The sequence below is a fragment of the Hyla sarda genome, chromosome 4 (assembly GCF_029499605.1).
Source record: "Hyla sarda isolate aHylSar1 chromosome 4, aHylSar1.hap1, whole genome shotgun sequence".
Taxonomy (NCBI): domain Eukaryota; kingdom Metazoa; phylum Chordata; class Amphibia; order Anura; family Hylidae; genus Hyla; species Hyla sarda.
Genome location: NC_079192.1, coordinates 234,364,036 through 234,388,826, shown reverse-complemented (window position 1 = coordinate 234,388,826; position 24,791 = coordinate 234,364,036). Strand labels below are relative to the sequence as shown.

The 24,791-nt window shown below is 41.9% G+C and overlaps 1 protein-coding gene across 2 annotated transcripts in view; it reads left to right on the top strand.

Moving 5' to 3' along the window:
* Positions 1-24,791, top strand: part of PLXNB2 (plexin B2) — a 332,704-nt gene that overhangs the window by 22,949 nt on the left and 284,964 nt on the right. The gene's annotated exons all lie outside the window — the stretch shown is intronic.

Here is a 24,791-nt window from a genome sequence, read left to right as displayed (position 1 = left end):
GACGACCAATAACACTGATCAGTGCTATGCTCTATGCATGCATAGCACTGAACAGTATTAGCAATCGAATTGCTATAAATCGTCTCCTATGGGGACTATTAAAGTGTAAAAAAAAAAAAAAATTATATACATATTTGGTATTGCCTCGCGCTCTTCCTGGGGACGGGAACGTCGGAGAGCAGTCAGCCTATCGCTGGCCGCCGCGATGTTCCGCCTCGGCCGGTGATAGGTTGAGCGCACTGTCATGTAAGAAGCCAGCGGAACATCGCTGCGGGCGGTGATAGGCTGACGGCTCTCCGACGTTCCCGTCCCCAGGAAGAGCGTGAGGCCAACGTAGGAAGGTGCGTTAAAGTTTATTTTGTTTATATTTTGCAGCCATGGCATAGGGATAACAGTGTACAGTGCAGAGTTCCAGCACCGGCGGCCCGCAATGAACAGGAGGATAAGGAGGGCATCGCTTGCGGGTGACATGTGATTAGTACCCCGATGGGGACAGCACAGCACTGGGCTCATAATTAATTGTGGGGGAAGCAGAACAGCGCTCGCGGGTCACATGATTTGGGGTGGGGGGGAGAAACACCATGTTATACCGTGGAACCGCCATAAGTTACAAAAATACCGTGATACACATATTTGGTTATACCGCCCAGCTCTAGCGTGAAAACGAAACCTTCCAAAATTATCAAAATTGTAGTTTTCTTTTAAATTTACCCACACACAATTTTTTTTTGGGTTGTGCCATACATTTTATGGTAAAGCGAGTGATTGCATTACAACAGACAACTGGTCCCACAAAAAACAAGCCCTCATACTAGTCTGTGGATGAAAATATAAAATATTTATGATTTTTTGATGGCGAGGAGGAAAATACGAAATTGAGTCCTTAAGGGGTTAAGGTGAAAATGGGCTTGATCCTTAAGGGGTTAAGTGCTGTCATAAATGCATTTTTTTCTTTTTTCCATATGCCGAATAAACACAGTGAGGCCACTGGAACATATACTTAGAGGCACTGTCATTATAAAAAAACTTTTTATATTATGGAGAAATACTTATAATATGACTTTTTAAATATACATTTATAAAAAAAAAATCACTAAAATTTTACTAAAAAATAAGAGATAAAAATAGCTGCCACTAGGGGGCTGCATCTTTTATGCAGACAGACGACTCTGTATTTTGCAACATACTGAATACCGGCTGTAAAGCGTGCCAGTATCCTGGGTAGGAGATAGCTGCTGCACTGGGTGCTGTGTAGGCGCGGGCATGCACTGCCTGTGAGCGAGCGCAGGAAGTCTGCACAGTCAGTGCGGCTGTGATCTGCACGGAAGAGCTTGTCGATAGACTCACACACTCACCCCATCCCTAGAGGGGCCGGCAACATAGAGGAGCGTCGGCGGAGTAATTAGAACATTCCCCGGTCCCATGGAGTGCAGGGGAGCATCCCTTGAGCAAGCAGTGCAACGGACAGGTGTTGGTGGAGTGCAGGGAGCAGGGGGGAGGTGTGTTTGTGGTTTGAGCAGTGCCACTGAGCATCGTCTGAACCCGAAGCCACAATAGCAGGGGAGGGAAGAAGCCTGGGCTATATAGAGCAGTGTTTTCCAGCTAGGTGCCTCCTGCTGTTGTGACCCTACAACTCCCAGCATGCTATTGGCTGTCTGTGCCTGCTGGGAGTTGTAGTTGTGCAACATCTGAAGGCAACACTGCTTTCACAGAGTTTACAAACACTGTACCTCCAGCTGTTAAAAAACTATAACTCCCAGCATGTCCAAACAGCCAAAGGTTGTTCAGGCATGCTGGTAATTGCAGCTAAAGGAACAATGTTTGTAAACTCTGTGTTAGAGCAGTGTTGCCCATCTGCTGTTGAAAAACTACAACTCCCAGCATGCCGGGGCAGCCTTTGTCTGGTCTGCCATGCTGGGAGTTGTTGTTTTGCAGCGGTTCTAGGCACATGTGCAGCATGAAAACCGAGAGGAAGGGGTTACAGTGCAACCTGCAGTGATTGGATGAAGAGACCCAGCAAAGGGAGGAAGGAAGCTGAGTCATGTAAAGTGAGGGTAAGAGAGGGACACGCCCCCTCCCCAATTGAGAATGAGATATAAAGTGAGCAACCGAAGTAGGGTATTTGTGGTAAACATACAGGTGCTAGACAAGGAAAAATTATATGTGCACAATCAGGGTTAGGTACTAAGTAACATATAACTTATTTTTTTTCTGACAGGTACGCCTTAACTTACATATAAACATATGTGCATTTACACATGTTCAGAACCAATCATGACAGAGCCTGTGGAATGGTTGCAATCTATTCATGGACATTTACACCAGTACAAATATTGTACAATTTTTTTTTTTATGAAGGTTCAACTATCGTGCCAATAATGTGCAATTGGGATAGTCCAGATGACAACCATTCACATGTCTGTTACTGGAATTATGACTGTGACCGTTATCTATAAACATTTTACATTACATTTACTCAATCCACTTTCATTGTCAGTATGCTTACACTGGGTGAATAAAGTGATTTTCCAGTCCCAGAAAGCATACTATCCTGCCCTGATCTCTCCCTGCTGCCGTTCCGATGGCTCCCAGCACCCACTGTGATATGTTGTATCCCCCAAGAGCTGCCCACCCAATTACTGACTGCAGTGGTAACCCAGCTCGACTGGTGACTGGCTGAGGGGGCAGTTCCTGCAGTGAGGGTGTCTCACAGGAACCAGGAAGCTGAAGCAAGTGGGATCATCAGAGCAATCTAATATGTTTCCTTTTTTTATTTTCATTGTACGTGTGTGTTTATTTACGGTACATTCTTTCTAGGTCTAGACTATGCCTTTAATCACTTTAAATAGTATATGTAAATACGTTATTTTGTGACGGAAGATAGTTCATGAACTATTTTTTTCCGTACCATCTTCCGTCACAAAATAACGTCCGTTATCAATAATGGACTATAAGGGATTAAAACGGATATTAGAAAAAATCCCATAAACTATAATGGGATTTTCTAACGGACGTATAGGATTTGGTTACTGCCGGTGACAGCTGATTTTAGGACGGAACTAGCGATGGAACTTGCTGAACAGAGTAATTGGCTAGTGTGAAACAAGCCTTAGCGAAGGGCAACTGGCTGACCCTAAAGTTCAGTAGATGTGTTTTTCAGTGATACATTAGATAATGGATTAGAGCCCAGCAGTAAAAGACAATGAATAAATCCCAATGCGAGGGGCATAGTGTGGCTAAGTCAAACAAGGTTGAGTGTTCTAAGATTCACTAGTCACATTACATGATGTAATATTTTACTTGTGAATTTTATTTTACATTTTGTTTTGTTATTTAAGCTGAAAGTTTTTCCTTGTAGTTAGAGTAGAAATGAGTTACTAAACAGCCTGAGCTCACAATTCATTTTAAAATGTGGCGTGACCTCTTGTGGAGAGAAAAGTAGCTCACTCTTATTTTTCTATATGGACAGACAAGTTAATAGACTTGGTTATGTGACATCATTTTTCCTTCTTTAAGTGATTTAGAAAGGCAGTTAGGTCAGTTAGAAAAAGAACTCCTCTAGTAGTTAGCAGGGTCTCCTCAATGACAAGGGACATTGATAATCCACTAGGAAGACCCATCTCTACTACAGATATGCTAACCTATATTAAAACAGGGTAAGGCAAACAATAAAAAAAATCCCCCTTCTGTTTAAAAAAAGGAAATACAGTATAATATATAATTGTATAACTGATAAGACTTTCTGCATTATCATCTTGCCAGATTATTGGAATATTACTGTATTAACTGTGAATGGATTCTTGTTCTCATGAGATTAGATATATTTGCTGCCTGTCTGTTTTTGCTATAGCTGTATAATAGCTGTTATCTTAAAGAAGCATTCCAGGAATTTTTTTTTGCTTGTATGGTGCAGTATAGGCTATTCTCTAATGTAAAGCTTTTGTGTACACCTTTTTCTTACTCTTTTCAATGGCATAGGGAATAGGCTCCATCTTGGTTTACAAAAGCACAATGATATGGGTTGTGTAATGCAGCCTACATTTCCCAGAGAAATATTGCTGAGGAGAAAGCGATTTGACCTATAAGCTATATTGAGGTGTTTTATGAAAGCTAGATATCTTTAAACTGTGATCACACATTTAATTTTTACTGCAATTTTTTGTAACACATTTTTACTGCATTATAGGCTGTGTTGACGCGGGGGGTTGGGGGTTACGGAAGGAAATCGGAGTAGCTCGGTCAACTGCCCTGAGTGTACCAGTGGTACTGGAAGTGTGTGTGTGTGTATGTGTATATATATAATATATTAGGGCTGCACAATATATCGCAAAAGCAATCGAATCGTGATTTTTCCTTTTTGTGATATAGCGATACGGCCCCCCAGTAAAACATGCAATTATCTGCTCGGGCTGGCTCCTGTGGCGGGGGCCGGCCAGAGCAGGTAAACCCTAATTTAAATACTAAGAGTCAGTGTTTCCCAACCAGGGTGCCTCCAGTTGTTACAATACTACAACTCTTAGCATGCCCGGCCCGGCAAAGGCTGTCCGGGCATGGTGGGAGTAGTAGTTTCACAACAGCTGGAGGCACCCTGCTAGAAAAACACTGAGCTAAAGGCGCAGGGAGAAAAATAAAAATAAACCTTCTGCCTACCTAGTCCCGGTCCCTGCAGATTCGTCTCCGTGCGCTCCGAGGTGTCCTCTCTTAGTACAGTAGGACCCTTCCCTTTTCAACCAATCACTGGCCGCAGTGGTGTCACGTGTCAAGCCAGTGATTTGCTGATGGGGAGAGGTCTTGTACTGCAGTAATACACTAGGTTTCCTGGTCCCGTGGAAGATTAGAAATCCCCCTGGGAAACCCAGTGTATTTTGCTGCAGTACAAGAATGTGACAGGTGGGGGGGGGGGGGGGAGGGGAATCTGATAGAAGGGGGGGAGGAGAATGTGACAAGGGGGGGGGGGGGATGTGACGGGAGGAGAACGTGACAAGGGGAGATGTGAAATAGGCAGTGGTCATAAAGTTGGTGGATAGATGTGAAATGTAGGCGATTGGACATGAAATGGGGGGATTTCACAATATTTTTATTTTTTTTAAATATATCTCATCGTTATCGCAATATTTAGGCCCAAAATCGCAATCGCACATTTTCCCCATATCGTGCAGCCCTAATATTAATATATTAGCTATAGTGATAGTGTCACTTGCCCTTTAAATAGGTGCTTATTTCTGCGGCGAATTGCCGCAGAAAAAAGCACCATTTTTGTATCATTGTGCAAGTCCCAAGAGGATATGAGCAAATACATTTTTCCCTCAATTGCTCAGTTTTAAGATACCTTTAGGTAGTGGAAGATTTGAAGAGTCAGGAATACGATCACATGACCAACTGAATAAAACACATGGATGCAGCTGCGCTCAAATAAAACAAATGGCGCTGTATGATTAGTGATAGTGTGCATACATAAGGGTGAAAAAAAAAAACCTGAACTGCTTCCTTAACCTGTTAAGGACCACACACCCTAAATGTACTGGGCTTTAAAGGGGTACTCCGGTGGAAAACATTTTTTATTTTTTATTTAATTTTTTTAAATCAACTGGTGCCAGAAAGTTAAACAGATTTGTAAATTACTTCTATTAAAAAATCTTTATCCTTCCAGTACTTATTAGCTGGTGAATACTAAAGAGGAAATGATTTTTGGAACACAGAGCTCTCTGCTGACATCATGACCACAGTGCTCAGTATCAATAAGAACAAATAAAGGAAGCACGTACGTGCACTCACCGCTCAGCGGAGATAGTTGCGTGAGGGAGTCTGGTTACGGGGTGCTGGGTCTCAGCATCAGTGCAGGTGGAATGGTGCGCGGAGGCTACGCCGGCAGTTTTGCACATGAGTGCGTGCTTTTTCAGGCCGGAAGAAGCACGCACTCACGTGCGAAACCGCCGGTGTAGCCTCCAAGTGCCATTCTGTTTAACTTTCTGGCACCAGTTGATTTAAAAAAAAATAAAGTACCTGAGTGCCCCTAAACTGGCTGCGCTGTAAATGTAAATGCAGCACAGGCTTAAAGTTACTACAGTTCTTGAGAACTCTTTTGCGGTCTACATAGCTGTCATATTAGCGCTGCTGCTAGTGAACTTTCCAATCACCCCAACACACCATAGCTGCTAGGTCTTAGCAGACCCAGATAGGCTCTGCCATTCACTATTTAAAAACAAAAAAAAAACTGTACAAACCAAGCCATCTCCATAGTTGCACAGTTCACTATAAACTAAACATATTTTGAATCAAAACTGAAACAAAATTGAGAACCCATTTAAATGTTACATATGTATTACCTTTTTGTATACATGACTCTTAAAGCAAAAAAAAAAAAAAAAAAAATACGCATCTGTAATGACAAAACAGCCTTTGTAAGGCTAAAGTTTCTACTTTTTTTTTTACTCGAAGAAATCTCCAATTCTGCCGCATGGCGTTTTTTCCGGCCAAAAAACGCTGCGGCCAGATGTTAGATGTAAATTGATGAGAGATCGCAAAATTCTTTTTCAACTTGGCGTTTTTCAGTTTGGCATTTTTTTAAATCCTTTTGGCATTTTTTCATTCTTTTTTGGCGTTTTTCAGCTCCTTAGCGGTTTTGCAAAATCGCAGCATGTTGAGCCACTGGCGTTTTTCTCCCATAGTCTATGGGAGTAAAAAAAACTCCAAGAAAAATGCCATATGGGTTTTAACTTTGGCATTTTTCCTGGCATTTTTTATTCTCTTTGACTTTAGCGATCCAAAAAAGTATAAAAGTATAATAACATTTCGTAGGGTACCATTATAAAATTATAAATTATTAAAGAGATACAGTAGTTATGGAAAAAATTGTATTAAACGAAATGTATCTTTTTTATAACAAAATTTTTATTACGTTTTAAACAGGGATCAATTTATGTGGGCAGGCAGGGCACTAAAAATATAGCCGACAATAATAAAAATGTAGTGTGTGTGTGTGTTTTTCACTTTTTATTCTTTATTTTTTAGGTGGTGGTACTACTACTACTACTTCCAGCATGGAACACACACTGTTCCATGATGGGAGTAGTAGATCCTGTACTAATTGATAGATCGCCCGTTGCGATCCTTCTGTATAATGTATAGATGCGGCCAGCCGCTCTTCTATGGTCCCCTGCACTGATGTATATATATATACACCTATTCATATTTCCCGCAGAGAGCTGTGATTGGCCAGATGGTTCCAGCCAATCACAACTCTCTGTGGGAAATAGGAATACGTGTATATACGTCAGTGCAGGGGACCATAGAAGAGCGGCCGCCCGCATCTATACGTTATACAGGAGGATCACGGCGGGTGTCAGGAGTGATATCCACTGTGATCCATCTTTCCTTAACTGCAGGTACTACTGCTCCTAACATGGAACAGAGTGTTATTCATGTTGGGAGTAGTAGTACCTGCAGTTAAGGAAAGATCACTGCAGGTATCACTCCTGACATCCGCTGTGATCGTCTTTTCTATTGCAGAGATGTGGAGCGGCTCTATACATCGCTCGCATCTCTGCACTATACTCTGGCCAGTGATATGAATAGAATATCCCTCATTCATATTTCCCTCTGAGAGCTGTGATTGGCTGCAACCATCCTGCCAATCCCCACTCTGGGCGGAAAATATGAATGAGGGATGTTCTATTCACATCACTGGCCGGAGTACAGAGCAGAGATGTGAGCGCTGTATAGAGCCGCTCTGCATCTCTATTTTATGGACGATTGCATTGGGCGATCTGTCTATTAGTACAGGTACTACTACTCCCATCAGTGTCTTCCATGCTGGGAGTAGTACTACTTAAAAAAAATGTCAAAAAAGAGAGAGGAAAAAAGTGAAACACACACTTTATAAAAAATTTCTTAAAATTTCGTTATAAAAAAATATAAATTTCGTTAAATAAATTTTTTCCACCACTCATGCATCCTTTTTTTTTTTTTTTTTTTGGGGGTACCAAAAAAAGAAACTCCAAAGGGGCCAAAAATTTCACATAAATGAAAAAACGCCAGACGTAGGAAATTGCACTGGCGTTTTTTCAGGCATTTTTTTTTTTAAAAAAATCAAAAAACGCAGGACAAAAAAACAAAGTAGAAACTTAGCCTAGGGCTGTCTGGCTCCGTTAGGTGGAGCTCCCTCAGCAGTTCCATCAAGTTTAACTGAGAAAAAAAAAAATTCTCCACTAAATTCCTGTAAAATAACCTGATCACCAGCATGCAAGTAAATGGGGGGCGGTTGGAACCCCACAATAGCCACTTGCATCCGATCTGTTTCAGGGTCCGATCGACTAAAGGGGGAAAAAAACAAAAATAAACAATTGGACCCTTAACGGGTCTGATGCAAACGGCAATGTGAACCTAGCCTAACATGAAAGGATGAAAGCAACACAGCCAAATTGTTTAGTTGTACAAAAAATGAAATGGTGATAGCCATCAAACCTCCTGGTATACAGAACTTGAAGTTGTACTAGAACAGTCTAGAATTTCTTCTCCCCCCCACACACACACACACATTCCTTCTCTGCACACGCTTGATTTCTCTACTCTAAATCAAGGACAAACCTTCATGTGAATAAAGGCAAACAAGCAGGAATTCATTTTCATTTTCTAATTGGCTGTTACCCAGGTAAAGTTTCATGGGTGGCTATGCTTCCATGATAGGTTGACTCTTATTGATTTTCTGTGTAGAAGTGAAACTGCGCCCTTCGAGCCGCTTTAAAACTAATCACATAAACACATACATTGTATTGGAATTCATGAATGTCAGAAACTCTTCCTGAAGCTGCAAGAGTTTTCATAAACATTGATCTGGAAGCAGGTAAAATAAATTTTCCTTACCGTACGTTTATATGGTAAGGTAAGATTGTATTTTGTGGCCTTGATAATTGTGTAGGCCTGACATAATATTATTCAGAATAATTGCAGAAAAAAACAAACTAATATAAACACAATTTGGCAGGACCATGTAAATGTTCCCTCCTCTGTGAATTGATTGGCTTACTTGACAGAAGTCTAGACTGGATCCATAGGGAATTTACCGTAATTTCCTCTGCAGTCATGTCACTTGTTTAGTAATTACAAGGAAAGACTCACTTTTTAGCTGTTACCATATTCACAGATATGTTTAAAATAAAGCACAGTATAGACACTGAACACTGCAGTTTTATCTATAGCCATTTTTATATGTTTTCCATGTTGGTTTCCAATTATACATAAACCAGAAATAGTTTTTCGTTGGCTTACATAAATCTGTATGTTAATGGGGTTATCTTGCAATAGCAAACAGAGGTTATTTCAAACAGATCCAACAATCACCATCCAACCTTATATCTGGCAGCAGCTGACAGGTTTAATGATTTAACCACTTAAATTCTGCAGTCAATGGCAGCTGCAGCAACTAGGTGATCAGAAGCAGAGGTTACCATCACTTCTGCTCAATCCCCCCACATACCAAGCAGTTGCTTGGCAGCCAGGGGCTTTCTGGAGGCCATTGTGGCTTTTATGATTCTACTTCTGTTACACCATACCTGCAATTACACACATAAGTCCCTTTTAAAAATATAATAAAAAAAGGTTTTTAAACCTTTCATCAAGAGGCAGGACCCACACACACACAATCCTGGCAACTTAGAACTCTGCTGCTAAAGCAAGCAGTCTACAACATTTTCCATAAGTGTATTGCAATGCAGGTCCATGTGACTTCCAGCAATTGCATATAGCGCTCACTTTAGCAGTGGATTATTGAGTCTTTGAGATTTTGCATGTGAATTCTGTTGCCTACTGAAAAGAGGGGTACCATACCCTTTAAAAATTTTAAACAAATCGGGGGAGATTTAACAAAATCTGTCCAGTGGAAAAGTTGCTGAGTTTCCTATAGCAACCAATGTGATTGCTTCTTTCATTTTTAACTCCTTAAGGACACAGAACATAACTGTATGCCCTGAGTCCACTCCCTTTGTATAACGCAGGGCCATGGCTTAACGGGCTGGGCCCGGGCTCTAACAACGGCCAGGACCCGTGGCTAATAGCGTGCGGCACTGATTGCGATGCCGCATGCTATTAACCCTTTAGACACGGCATTTAAAGTTGATCGCCGAGCCTAAAGGGAAATTAAACTGCTGCCGGTTGGCTCAGGGGGCTGTTCGGGATCGCCGCTGTGAAATCGTGTTGTCCCAAACAGCTGTAGGACATGAAGAGGGTCCCCTTACCTGACTCCTGGTGTCAGATCGCCGAATGACTGCTCAGTGCCTGAGATCCAGGCATGAGCAGTCATGCGGCAGAATCATTGATCCATGTTATCCTATGGGATAACAAAGATCAATGTAAAAGATCAGTGTGTGCAGTCCTATGGGGGCTAGAACATTGCAAAAAAAAGTTAAGATCATTTAACCCCTTCCCTAATAATATTTTGAATCACCCCCCCTTTTCCCATAAAAAAAAAAAGTGTAAATAAAAATAAACATGTGGTGTTGCCACGTGCGGAAATGTCCGAAATATAAAAATATCATTGATTAAACCGCACGGTCAATGGCGTACACGCAAAAAAAAATTCAAATTCCAAAATAGCATATTTTTGGTAATTTTTATATCATAAAAAATTAGTAAAAAGCGATCAAAAAGTCCGATCATACCGCACCGTATGCGGAAAAATTAAAAAGTTATAGAAGTAAGAAGATGACAATTTTAAACGTATAAAGTTTCCTGCATGTAGTAATTTTTTCCAGAAGTACGACAAAATCAACCAAAAAATGCACTGCGTAGAAACGGAAGCCCCAAAAGTAAAAAAAAAACTTAAATTTTGTCACACTGATTTTTTTTCCTCATTTTGCCTCATTTGGATAAATTGACTGATGTAATTACAAAGTAGAATTGGCGCAAAAAATAAGCCATCATATGGATTTTTAGGTGCAAAATTGAAAGGGTTATGATTTTAAAACGAAAGTGCAAAAACTGAAAAATGCAAATTTCTTAAGAGGTTAAAAGTGGCTCTGAAAAATAAAAGAAGCGATCTGATTGGTGGCTATGGGTAACTGGTCAACTTTTCCTTAGCACAGGTTTTGATGAATTTCTCCCGGGGGGAGATTTATCAAAACCTGTGTAGAGAAGAGAAAGTGGTGCACTTGCCCAATCAGATTGCTGCTTTTATTTTTCAGAGGCCTCTTTTTAAAATATGAGAAGCAATCTAGTTGCTATGGGCAACTGTACCACTCTTCCTTTACACAGGTTTTGATATATATAAAGGTGTTATCCAGGAAAAAAACTTTTTATATATATATATCATCTGGCTCCAGAAAATTAAACAGATTTGTAAATTACTTCTATTAAGAAATCTTAATCCTTTCAGCACGTATGAGCTGCTGAAGTTGAGTTGTTCATTTCTAAGTGCTCTCTGATGACACCTGTCTTGGGGAACTGTCCAGAGTAGAAGCAAATCCCCATATTAAACCACTTCTACTTTGTGCAGTTCCCGAGACAAGCAGAGATGTCAGCAGAGAGCACTGTTGCCAGACAGAAAAGAACAACTCAATTTTAGCATCTGATAATTATTGGAAGGATTAAGATTTTTTTATAGAAATAATTTACAAATCTGTTTAACTTTCTGGAGCCAGTTGATATAAAAAAATGTTTTTTTCCTGGAATACCCCTTTAACTTTCTCCCAACTGCAGAAATTATTAGGATTAGGAAGATATCTGTCAGCAGCTTTGGGGATGTGGAATTCCTATCGCCCGACGCCTGGGACATGCAGTTCTGGGCACCGGACAGGTGAGTTTTTCAGGCCCTTAGCCCTGCTTCGGGCAAGCAATGCCAGACCTGAAACTCCTGACAAGCACGGCGACGCTCAGAGGGGTGTATGGAGCAGGCTCCGCACTCGAGCCAGCTTCATATTTTGCAGCCTCCAGCTATTTTCAGTAGCTGGGGGCTGCCGCTAATAGCCAGTATTATCCAGCGATTGCAGTGGCTGGCTAGTAACCCTTTTAGATCGCCGCTGACAGTGGCGTCTAAAGGGACATGTGAATGCTCCCTGGTGGGCTAGTGTGATCGTGGGGGATAAGATGTCTAAGGGCGGAGTACCCCTTTTAAAGTTAGTTTCAGTGTGAGACAGTGTTTTGGCATTTGACGCTGCCCATAATTTGGATTGCATAAATCTGCTGACATAATATATTAAAAAAAATAAATAAATAAAATTTAAAGCACCTCACAATTCTGTGGGTACATAAACAGACATAAGTTACACACAAATTATTCAAACAAGAGGAGAAGGTGGCCTGGAGCTTCCGTGTTCATTATGTCACACCACACCCCCTCTATGTCTATGGGAGGGGGCGTGACGGCTAGTACATTAGTCATGAATGGAAGGGGCATGACTGCTGTGGTCACCTGTCATTGTGTATGGAGCAAAGTTCGCTCCGTGCACTGGATGACTGAGTGCATGCAGCTGCTGGACCCCTGTGGTCAGACATCTTATCCCCTATCCTTTGGATAGGAGATAAGATGTTTAGGGGTGGAGTACCTCTTTAAGGACACAAACAATTTTATTTTTGCATTTTCATTTTTACCTCCTCACCTTCTAAGAGCCATAACTGTTATGTTTCCATCCACAGACCCATATGAGGGCTTGTACTTTTTGTAATGAAATCACAGTTTTTCAAAAGTGTTATTTGTGTGGGAAAATTTAAAAAGAAAACTGCGATTTTGCTAATTTTGGAAGGTTTTGTTTTCACCCTGTACACTTTAGAGTAAAAATGACATGTTTTTCTTCTGTGGGTCAATATGATCAAAATTATACCATGTTAAGATATATTTTCTATTATTGTACTGCTTTCCAAAAAAAAAAAGGTAAAATTTTAATTAAAAGTGTGTTTAAAATTGCCGTATTTTAAAGGGGTACTCCGGTGGAAACTTTTTTATCAATTGGTGCCAGAAAGTTAAACAGATTTGTAAATTACTTCTATTAAAAAAAAAATCTTAATCCTTCCAGTATTTATTAGCTGCTGAATACTACAGAGGAAATGTTTTTCTTTTTGGAACACAGAGCTCTCTGCTGACATCATGAGCACAGTGCTCTCTGCTGACATCTCAGTCCATTTTAGGAACTGTCCAGAGTAGGAGAAAATCCCCATAGCAAACATATGCTGCGGGGGACACTGATCAGTTTGATGCTTACCGTGCCCGGATCCGCCGTGCTGTTCTGCCTTAATCTTCTATTTTCTGTATATTCAAATGAGGTGCTAACTGGCACTCTGATGTCAGTGCCACCTTCCGCAGCACCGCCCAGCTCATCAATATTGATTGTAGGAATTGGAGGAATATTGATGAGCCGGGCGGTGCTGCGGAAGGCGGCACTGACGTCAGAGTGCCAGTTAGCACCCCATTAGCATATACCGTGGGATTAGTTACCCATCGGGGTTACTGTCTATGTCTATATTTATACTTTGAAGTCCTCTGATGTCTTTAAAAAGTTAAAACAAATGAAAACAAAACAAATAAAGTAAACATATTGTATATGTAAAACAAAATTTATTTTGCATGTCCATTTTCCTTACAAGCAGTAAGTTTCAAAGTTAGAAAAATGCAAAATTTTCAAATTTTTCATGAAATTTTAGAATTTTTTTTACAAAGAAATGATACAACTATTGAGGGAAATTTACCACTAACATAAAGTAGAATATGTCATAAAAAAAAACATTCTCAGAATCAGAATATCAGAATGATAGGTAAAAGCATCCCAGAGTTATTAATGAATGAAGTGACACAGGTCAGATTTGCAAAAAATGCCCTGGTCCTTAACCCCTTAAGGACCAAGGATGTACCGATACGTCTTTGGTCCTGCTCCCGTGATATAACGCGGGGTTACACGGTAACCCCGCATCATATCACGGCAGGCCCGGCGTCAAAGTGAACCCGGGACCCGCCGCTAATAGCGCGCAGCGCGCTATTAACCCTTTAGCCGCACGCTCAGAGCTGAGCTGCGCGGCTAAAAGCGAAAGTAAAAGCTGCCGGTTAACTCGGTGGGCTGTTCGGGATAGCCGCGGCGAAATTTCGCCGCGGCATCCCGAACAGCTTACAGGACAGCGGGAGGGCCCCTACCTGCCTCCTCGCTGTCCGATCGCCGAATGACTGCTCAGTGCCTGAGATCCAGGCATGAGCTGTCATGCGGCAGAATCATTGATCACTGGTTTCCTATGAGAAACCAGTGATCAATGATAAAGATCAGTGTGTGCAGTGTTATAGGTCCCTATGGGAGCTATAACACTGCAAAAAAAAAGTGAAAAAAAAGTGACTGAATATCATTTAACCCCTCCCCTATTAAAAGTTTGAATCACCCCCCTTTTCCCATAAAAAAACCCAGTGTAAATAAAAATAAACATATATGGTATCACCGCGTGCGGAAATATCCGAATTATAGAAATATATAATTAATTAAACCGCTCGGTCAATGGCGTACGCGCAAAAAAATTCCAAAGTCCAAAATTGTGCATTTTTGGTCACTTTTTATATCATTTAAAAATGAATAAAAAGCGATCAATAAGTCCTATCAGTGCAAAAATGGTATCGTTAAAAACTTCAGATCACGGCGCAAAAAATGAGCCCTCATACCGCCCCATACACGGAAAAATAAAAAAGTTATAGGGGTCAGAAGATGACAATTTTAAACGTATTAATTTTCTTGCATGTAGTTATGATTTTTTCCAGAAGTACGACAAAATCAAACCTATATAAGTAGGGTATCATTTTAATCGTATGGACCTACAGAATAGGTCCCCTTTGTGTCTTGGGATGCATCAGATTGAGTCTATTCAGTCTGGGGCGAGCATCGGCCCACACAAAGGAACCAAAGCATGCCTGCAACTGCTTCCAGTAGGAAGAGGGGATATATAGAGGGATTGTCTGAAGTAGGTACAATAAACGAGGTGGCCGAGCATTTGTAGGTATGGGACCCAATAGTCACTCCGTGAATGTCAGGGTCCGTTCTAATACAGGCCATCAGATGCTCCATCACCAGAACGTACAGAAGGGGAGAGAGGGGGCAACCCTGATGAGTACCATTATGTATCGAGAAAGGGTCTGACAAAGAGCCGTTGATTTTAAGACGTGCAGAGGGGGCGTGATACAATGCATTACCTTCCCAATGAAAGTGAGGCCAAGGCCAACATTCTGTAAGGTTTGTGTCAGGGAGGACCAGGAAACCCGATCAAAAGCCTTTTCGGCATCTAGAGAGAGGATCATGAGAGGCCATTTCTGAGGCACAAAACCCACCTGGTCAAGATGTACAATGGAAGGGAGAATTAGATTAAGTCTATTGGCCAGCAATTTGGAATTTTTAGGTCAACGTTCAATAAGAAGATAGGCCTATAACTGCCGCAAGAGCGAATGTCCTTAGCAGGCTTAGGCAAGACTATGACATGGGCTTGGGTGGAGGCCGGAGGCAACGGGTGCTCAGTTGAAATTGAGTTAAAGGCCTTTAACAAGAAGGGCAGGATGGCCTCTAACATACACTTATAAAACTTGGCTGTAAATCCATCTGGGCCTGGGCTTTTACCACATGGGAGACCGCGAATCACTGAGGCAATTTCCTCGGAGGAGAAGGGGGGCATCCAGCGCCTCCTGCTCATCCCGGGAAAGGAGAGGGAGGGGCCAAAGGAGCCGGGGACATGGTAGGTGGCAAATGGTACAAATCAGAGAAGAAGGAATGAAATATGGAGTTTATTTCCTCTGTGGTGTGCACCATCGTTCCAGAGGGGGATTTAATAGATGGGATATTGGTTTGGGACCAACGGGTCCTCAGGGCATCCCATTTGAAGCCAACGTCCCCAGGAGGCCTCTAAGAGGCGTTTTACCTCCAGGCGGTCCAGTTGTAAATCCTGCACGATAGGTTGTGAGAGTGATCGTTTGTGCGCCAGTTCCAATGAGGAAACCTTCGCCAGGGCCTCCCTAAGAGTGTAGGCCTTTTCCCGTTTTAAACGAGCGCCATGCCAAATTAGGACGCCACGGAGGACGCACTTCAGTGCCTCCCATATGGTAAAGGGAGCCGTGGGGTCTGAGGTATGATTAGAGGCGAAGTCAGAAACACACCTGGTCAGGTCTGCCGAACATGCCGTGTCCAAAAGGAGAGATTCATTCAACCTCCATGACCAGGCCGACTTAGTCAGGAATGGAACATGGAGGGAACAGAAAACAGGGTCATGGTCTGACCATAGGATGTTGCCGACGCTTGACCCAGTCAACCAGGGAAGGGCATCATGTTGGACTAGAATGTAGTCCAGGCGACTGTAGGAATCATGCGGAGAGGAATAAAAGCTATAATCCCTATCAGAGGGATGTTGCACACACTGATCTTTAACACTGATCCCTGCAAAGCCATAGCTTTGCATGGATCAGCGTTATAAGGGGTTGATTGCTCAAGCCTGTAGCTCAGGCTTGGAGCAATCAAACGCTGATCGGACGCGACGGAGCAAGGTAAGGGGACCTCCACTCGCGTCCTAGCTGATCAGGGCATCACTATTTTATCGCGATGGTCCCGATGAGCCCGACTGAGCTGCCGGGAAGCTTTTACTTTAGTTTTAGACGCAGCGATCAACTTTGATCTGTGCCGTACGCTATTAGCCCAGGGTCGCATCTATCATTAGCCGCCGGGACCGACCCGGTATGATGAGGGGTCACGGCATGACCCCGTTTTAAATACCGGAACCTGGCGCAGGTCCTTAAGAGCTTAATTATTTTTGTGTGATTTTGTTGTCAGCACATTCAACTATGTAAAGACGAAAGTATTTCATACGATTAGTTCATTCATTCAGATCTAGGGTTTATCTTAGTGTTCCCTTTATTTTTTTGAGCAGTGTATTTTGTATGCTCTCTAAGGGCATGTTGAAATGTACATACTAAACATGGCCATCAGAAATTCCAGACCGTGAGCAGAGCAGCTGTAGAGCGTGCACTCATTTGATATAATTGGGTCCCATCAGTGGGAACCCCACTAATCAGCTTTCCTGTGAATAGTGATGCCTTTTAATCTTGGGATGCACCCTTAAAGAGTACCTATCACCATCTAAACTTTCAGTAATCCCCCTCCCCATCTGTCCCTGACTAACTCTCTCCCTGCATTTATTTTGCTTTAAAACCCCCTAAAAATAACTCTTTTCTATGCTCTCCAGTAGCTCAATTCAAGGCACAATGCACAGGAGGTTGTCATAGCAAAGGCAAGTCCATGGAGAGAGCAGATAAGCAGTGCATATATAATTAGCCATGTGGAAAGTGGATAGAGAGGAGAGGAACTGAGAAAAGAGGGAATGTATCCTCTGTTTGCTCCCGACTTGTATATGAGCTGAGTTCTCCCCCTCCCTCCTGCCTGTCTGACTGACAGGCTGGGAGCTGCACAGAGCTGATTTCAGACTCACTGGGGGAGATTTATCAAAGGATTTAGACTGGTTTTTCTTGTCTAAATTTGTCGCACAGAAAGTCGGTCTAAATCTGTGCGACTTTTCTGCGACTTTTGCTCTAGAGGATTTTTAGAATATGATGCATGCAAGTCTATTTTAGACTGAAATGCATTGAAAAATGCATTGGTGCTGAATTTATCAAAAGCGACTTTTCAGCGACAAGTCGCATAGGCTGAAAGTACGCCGAAATGTCAGACCATGTTGGAGCAGGTTTAAATATAGACTAAAGCATAGATCATGCAGTCTGTGCACAGAATTTATCAAGAGCCGTGCGCCATTTGATAAATTAGGTGCACAATAGACCAGACTAACCCTCTGTAGTTTGGTCTATATTGATGCAGGACATAGACAACTTTGATAAATATCCCCCACTGAGTCCGAAATGCTTGCTAACAGGATTGCTAGGGAGAACCCCATTGGAGAAGTTTTTAATTTAATAAAAAAAAAACTCAAAGGAGTTTTATTTAAAATAAAAGTAATTAAAAAGTTGTTCAGTAGGGATTTATCTTTAATATGTATAAAGTTTGTTTCATGAGAGGTACACTTTAAAGTCATCCTGACAGTTATAAGTGTCTCTATGGTTATATCCATGGCAAACAAAATGGTTATGGTTCTTGAAACATAAAGGGCCATTTGGATAAGACAATGAGCCCCACTCCCCTTGTCTGGCAAGCGAGAAGCTATGGTCACTAGTAACAATTGCATCTAACTGGGTATACAGCAGGGAGCAGCATTATCTCCAAACATGAATATTACAGACACTGTCAGCTGCAGTCTACAGCTGACGCCTGCTGTATGCATTTCCTGAACCATCAACAGTAAATGTACTGTAGATGGTGCTAAGGTGTAAAAAAAAAAAAAAAAAAAAAAAAAAAAAACTTTGTCAAACACAGAACAATGTAAAAATAAGCAATATCTCTTGAAATTAGACTTTATTATTAAGACCCAAATAGGGTGGTTCCTGAAGAGTAAATCATATGTATATTAATTTGACTACTTTTAGCTTTCTTTATGTGCTTGTTCCTAAAGGAGTGCCTTTGAACTGGATTCCTGAGCAGAATGCCAGACAAGGCAGGGGATTTCCAGATGGAATGCATTTACTGGGTTATGTTATGAAATAGCCATTCTTGTACTTGGGTAGGGCAAGATATGAGACGACGGGCCTGTAAGGACATGCCTGCATTTTGTCCTTCTAGTTAATTGTACAGTACTAGTAGTATTTATTTTATTTTTTACATGTAGAGAACTTATAGCCTATAAAAATAAATGTTACCTTATCCTTTTATCGGAACCTTTGTCTCATATATTGGATAAGGAATTTTGACTGGTATCCTGATCTGTTGCTGCTGTTTACAGATGAGCCATGCAGCTAGATTTTGCACACTATTGTCTAGTTGCTTGTATATACACACTGTTAATTTTAATGTATTGTTCTTCTGCTGCAGAAGGAAGAAAACTGTCTAGTGCCACCTGTAGTTACCTTTTCTGTAAGCCAAGGAATACCTCTTCATAGAGCCTTGAGACTAGTGATCTAGGCCAAACCAAGGAAAAAGGGTAAAGGGTGGCCAATGACTGCACAGTCAGCAGTTTGGTGTAATAGGTGTCTGTGTTGTAGGTGGGCCTTGAGAGGAGCTGCAATAATGTAACCTCACTACTACATAGTGAATGAAGTCCTTCCAGCCCTTTTTACTGTGTAGTGCGGGAACAGAACAACTGATCATTGGGGGTGTTGGGTGCCTGAACCCCACCAATCAACAGCCTATCCTAAAAAAAATACATCAATCATATTAGCCTGGAAAACCCCATTTTAACTCAACAACCCTATAATGGTCACAAGAGGACTCTGATTGTTCTGTGACAGTCTATATTGGCAAGTTGACGACAGAAAGGGAGCTGCAAAAAAATGTCAGTCCATTTCTGTGACTTTTGTAATCGTAAGTGTTGATACTGGAACATTTCACCAAAACATTTGACAATAGTAGTAAAAACATACCACCAGAATGTTCATAATAAAAATTGTATATTTAAAGTGCAACTGTCATGAAATTTTAGTGTAATAACCTGCACACAGCCTTTGTACTGTGTGCAGGTGTTGTGTACAGCAATTAATTTACCTCATATTTGCAGGCTTTCATGACACTAAAAAGTGATTTTTAATCAAAGCCACTGACGGTCGGATAGGCGTGGTGTGAGGTACATGATGCGCCGCCGCCACGCCCACCCACACGCCTACTTTGTATCTCAGTGCTGGGACCACTGTGTGATTGATACACAGGTCCCAGCGCATGTGCCCTTCAACCAATGTAACGTGCTCGCTGCTGCATGTCATCCAGCAAGCTCTCGCTCCTGCGCTCTCTTCACCTAGCCATGCGTAGGCGCACTGAGGAGGACGACTGCGGCAGTAACGAGCACTTGCTAGATGACACGCAGCAGTGTGCACGTTACATTAGTTGAAGGGCACATGCGCTGGTACCTGTGTGTCAATCACACAGCGGTCCCAGCACTGTGATACAAAGTGGGCGTGGCGGCGGTGGGGCATCGTGTACCTCGCACCACGCCTATCCGACCGTCAGTGGCTTTGATTAAAATCACTTTTTAGCGTCACGAAAGCCTGCAGTGTGCAGGTTATTACACTAAAATTTCATGACCGTTGCGATTTAATGATACATACAATAAAATATATAACTTTTGAAAGGGGAATTTATTAAGACTGGCATGTATGCCATTTTTAAGGCAAGATTTAATAATAGATGCAGGCCGATCATTAGCATTGACAGTTTTTTTTTTTTTTTTTTTACTGTGTGACAGAATGGTTCTGATAGATGTCCATGTAAGAGAGGCAAAATACCGTACTTGTACACCACATAGTGTCTGTCTGACTGCTCTCAGGTTGCAGGTTGGCCAGCTATGCAAATTAGCATAAACTCATCATCTTCTCTTCTGGGCTTTATGTAGTCTCTACTCATGCATATGCAATTGAATTGCAAACCTTGAAACAGTCTCTTCACAGTGGCAACACCGACAATCTGTAATCTGATGGATTGACTGCAGCAAGTTTAGAGTCAGCAATATGCAATACAGAAAAGCCTGGTTAACCCCTCAAGGACAAAGGGCGTACAGGTACGCCTTTGTGTCCTGGTACCTAAGGACTGAGGACGTACCTGTATGCCCTGGTCCTGTTACCGGGGTTTGAAGCGTTCTCACAAGCTGAGCATGCTTCATACACGGTGGGTCCCTGTTGCTATGAGCAGCCAGGGCCCAATGTTAATGCCTGGCATCGCCGATTAGGCCGATGCCAAGCATTAACACTTTAGACGCTGCAATCAAAGTTGATTGCGGCATCTAAAGTGCGGGTTCATAGTTGCAGATTGCATGCCCTCTATGTAGTATAGCACTTCACTTATGAATACAGTAGAAATCAGTAGTCCTCTGTATTTTTTGGATTCAATTAACCTAATTTCACAGTTTTATTTTGTAACTTTTAGTTAAATAGCCTAACATTCCTATCAAAATAATCGGCAGCTATAAAAACTACCAACAAGTGAAGTGAATAACATTGATTATCTTGTGACAGTGACATCTGTCAAGGGGTGAAATATATCCACCATAAAGTGAACTGTCAGTTCTTAAAAATGTGTCCGAAATTTGTCTAAAATAACTTGAGCCCCATTTTATTATGAGTTAAAAAAAATTGTTTAGGCACTCTTCCACGGTGTCTGGCAAGAGGTGTGACGTGGTAAGTGTCAAAATTCCGGCACTACATTAGCAATTTCAAACATACAAATTTTGTTAAAATTATTTGAGATTATCTTTTTTTTTTAAGCGATACAATTCTAGAAAACCATATAACATGGGTATCATTTTAATGGTATTGACCCACAGAATAAAGAAAACATGTAATTTTTACCGGAAAGTGTACAGTGTGAAAACAAAACCTTCCAAAATTAGCTGAATTGCGGTTTTCTTTTCAATTTTCCCATATAAATAAGTTATGAAAGGTGTACCAGTGACCCAACTAAACGAGTTCTTGATAAATTGCGTGCTTTCTTAAGGGCCAGCGTGTTTCTGAAAAAACAAAGCAGAGCTTCTCATGGGATAGTCGTCTGGATAGTGAGATCAAGCTCATCCATCTAATCAGAGAATAGGGGCGATTTTGCTTACCTTTTGTGGTTGTGTATCAGACGCAACCACCAATAGTAGCGTAAGAATGTTGGTGCAACCACCCGGGTTTCAGCAATCAGGGGTCCTCAGCCGAGCGTAGAGACATAAAATAGAGGAATAAAAGTTTCACAGGTTTTTCGGTGCAGGCAGTCTTCAAGTAATCACAGTTGCAGATGTGTGAAAAGGAAGTCCATTTATTAAATAGCCATTACAAACACGTTACGAGGCCTAAACTAGCCTCTTTCTCAATGTTAAAATTGGCATAGGCAAGCAGTGCAGACAGTGAGGTTTATAAAGGGAAAAGGGCGCAAAAAGATAATTGATTGACACAGGGCTGATGTCAGAGCTTCTGCCGGGAGCGCAGAGCACTGACGTGCAGTGTAAACAGTAATCCACGTGTTTCATTCATCAGGAAGTTCGTATGTGAAAGCATCGTGATGTTGACAAGTCCTTCTCCTATTACAGCGACATTAGGCGCTGTGTAGGGGATTAAATTATAGCAAGCGGGGATCGCGGCAGCACATGTGTAAGCGCTGGTCCGCTGCTGATATAAGTTGCAAGGGACACTGGGTCGCGCATGCGCACAATCTGGTTAAATGATCGTGGACATGTAGGTGTTTGTCTGTGTTGTCAGTGAGCGGGGATCGCGGCAGCGCGTGTATAAGCGCTGGTCCGCTACCGGCATGGGTTGCTAGGGACGCTATAGATCGCGCGTGGTCAGTGTAAATGTATGATGTTTGTCTGCGATGGGCACAACAATGCACCCACGGCAGGATGTATGTAAAGTTGCTGTGGCTTGCAATTGAATTAGGTGAATGGTCATGGTCATGCAAGTGTTCATCTGCAGGGGGCAATCGGTGCAGAATAGGATAGTTGGTTCTAGTTCTGGTTAAGAATGTATAAATGTACAGTGGTGGTGGTTAAAAGCCAATGAAATGGGGACTATAATTAAGAGCAAATGCAGGATTATGTTCAATACATGTTAACATATAGTGGTTGTCACCTATTAGTAAACAAAGACAGAAAATACAGTAAGTTACTAATAAAACAGAACTGGGTATAAAAATGATTAAATGCTAGGTATAAAATGCAGATAACCCACAATCTATTCAATAAAAAGAAAGGGGGGGGGTGTAAAAGAGAATTGAAGAGGGAGTGAATTTAAAATGCGGTGTCCTTGCATGCTAGAATAGTGCAATAAGGACAATGTATCTATAAAACATAGAAAGGTTAGTGTGGATGGATAGAAGGTATCAGATATATATATATATACTGAGAAATATCTGGTTATGTAATAATGGGATAATGTATATGCCTTATTTCATATTGTGCTATTCATGAATAGTAGGGCCCGACTAGATACGGAACTGCAGCTTCTATGCGTTAATTTAGTGTATATATGATGCTAAACAAATGAAATGTAAGTATACATAATTTTAGGCAGCGTACTAGATATTATCCGGTTCTTCATTTAGACCGAAAGGATATAGCGTGTTCATTTTGAAAATAAGTACTCACTTTTTTTCAAGCTTTCAAATTGGTCATGTGTATTTGTGGGTATCTGTTCAATCGTGGTCACTATGAACACTGTAAAATCGTTATGATTGCATTCAGCAGCATGGCGCGATACACTATGTTTGATAAAACCGTGATGTATGTTATGGCAGTAATTGTTCATTCTGGTTTTTAACTGTTGCATTGTTTGACCAATATATTGCATTTTACAGTTACACTCAATCAAATAAATGACGTAGGTGGATGTACTCAAGTAATATGCAAAAAAAGAAACAGAAAAGAGAGCGCACTAATGTGCCATGATTCTGTATGTATAGGAGATACACAGGTAAACAAGGACTGCTGCGCTCACCTGGGGGTGTTGTGTTACAGACACAACACCGTTGAAGGCTTATTCCCCAGATCCCTGGGAGGTAGCGGTGGAAGAGCTGCTGGGCACCCGTTCGTCTCGGGAACTGGTCCTGGACGTCTGATATGAGGAGAAGAATAGTGGAATCCTGGTTCCACGAAGAAGCGGTGCTTAGGTAGCGCTCGTTTCCAGCGGGAGACGAAAGATTGTAGTCCACGAACTCGGGTATGGTATAAAGAAAATAGGTGGATGTACAGCTCAATTACATTAACGTGGTCTAAGGTGATAGGAGGTGCTCAACCCCAAGTGCAGTTGTGCGCCTACGCTGGAGTGGAGGACCTGCACCTATGGATCACAATATGGTTTCACTCCTGTGGTTAATGTAAACATTGACATTAGCTAACCCTCAAAACTGATGTAAAATTGAGACATTAGCCAGTATATCTTTATTTGAAAGACATACCTGAGCCTGCACACCACGCCAATGTTTCTCAAGTGGTACGGGATGTACAGCTCAGTCAGCTCTTTATGTTGAACTTCTCTCCTGTGCTGTTGCTTACGTATGTGGTTGCTCCATGGTTTATGTTTATGCATAACTTGCATGTTTTAAGTTGACATTTGTAGCAACCTAGTTTCTCCTCTCTACGGTGTCCAAAAAGGGAAGGAGTACTCTCTCCTGCTCTAATTTTTTCTTTTAATCGACTGAGTACGACTATACTCTTTATTGTCCTGGCACGTCAATATGTAAACTTTGGTTTCTCTGGTAGTATTTTGTTTAAGATGGGATCCAGGCATAAAATATCCCAATGTTTTTCCATGGTCTCTTTAATTTTTAAATGTCCAGCTGAATAGTTAGTAATCAAATTGTATCTATGTTCTTTATTCTCCTGTTGCTCCTGGTTATCCTTCTTGTCTGTCACCTTCTACTTAACCCCTTAAGGACCAAGGGCGTACAGGTACGCCTTTGCTCCCTGGTACTTAAGGACCAAGGGCGTACCTGTACGCCCGTGGGAATTTCGGTCCCCGCCGCGCGCCGGGCGGGGATCGCGCCGGGGTGACTGATATCTATCAGCAGGCACCCCGCGCAAATGCCCAGGGGGGTCATTAGACCCCCCCATGTCGGCGATCGGCGCAAATCGCAAGTGAATTCACACTTGCGATTTGCGCCGATTCCGGGTCATACGGGTCTATGGTGACCCGGTGACCCGGAATAGAAGGGGGATCGCGGGTGTCCTAGACACCCACGATCCCCCTGTAGCGATAGGAGTGAGGTGGCAGGGTTGACACCCCTCCTATCTATGCT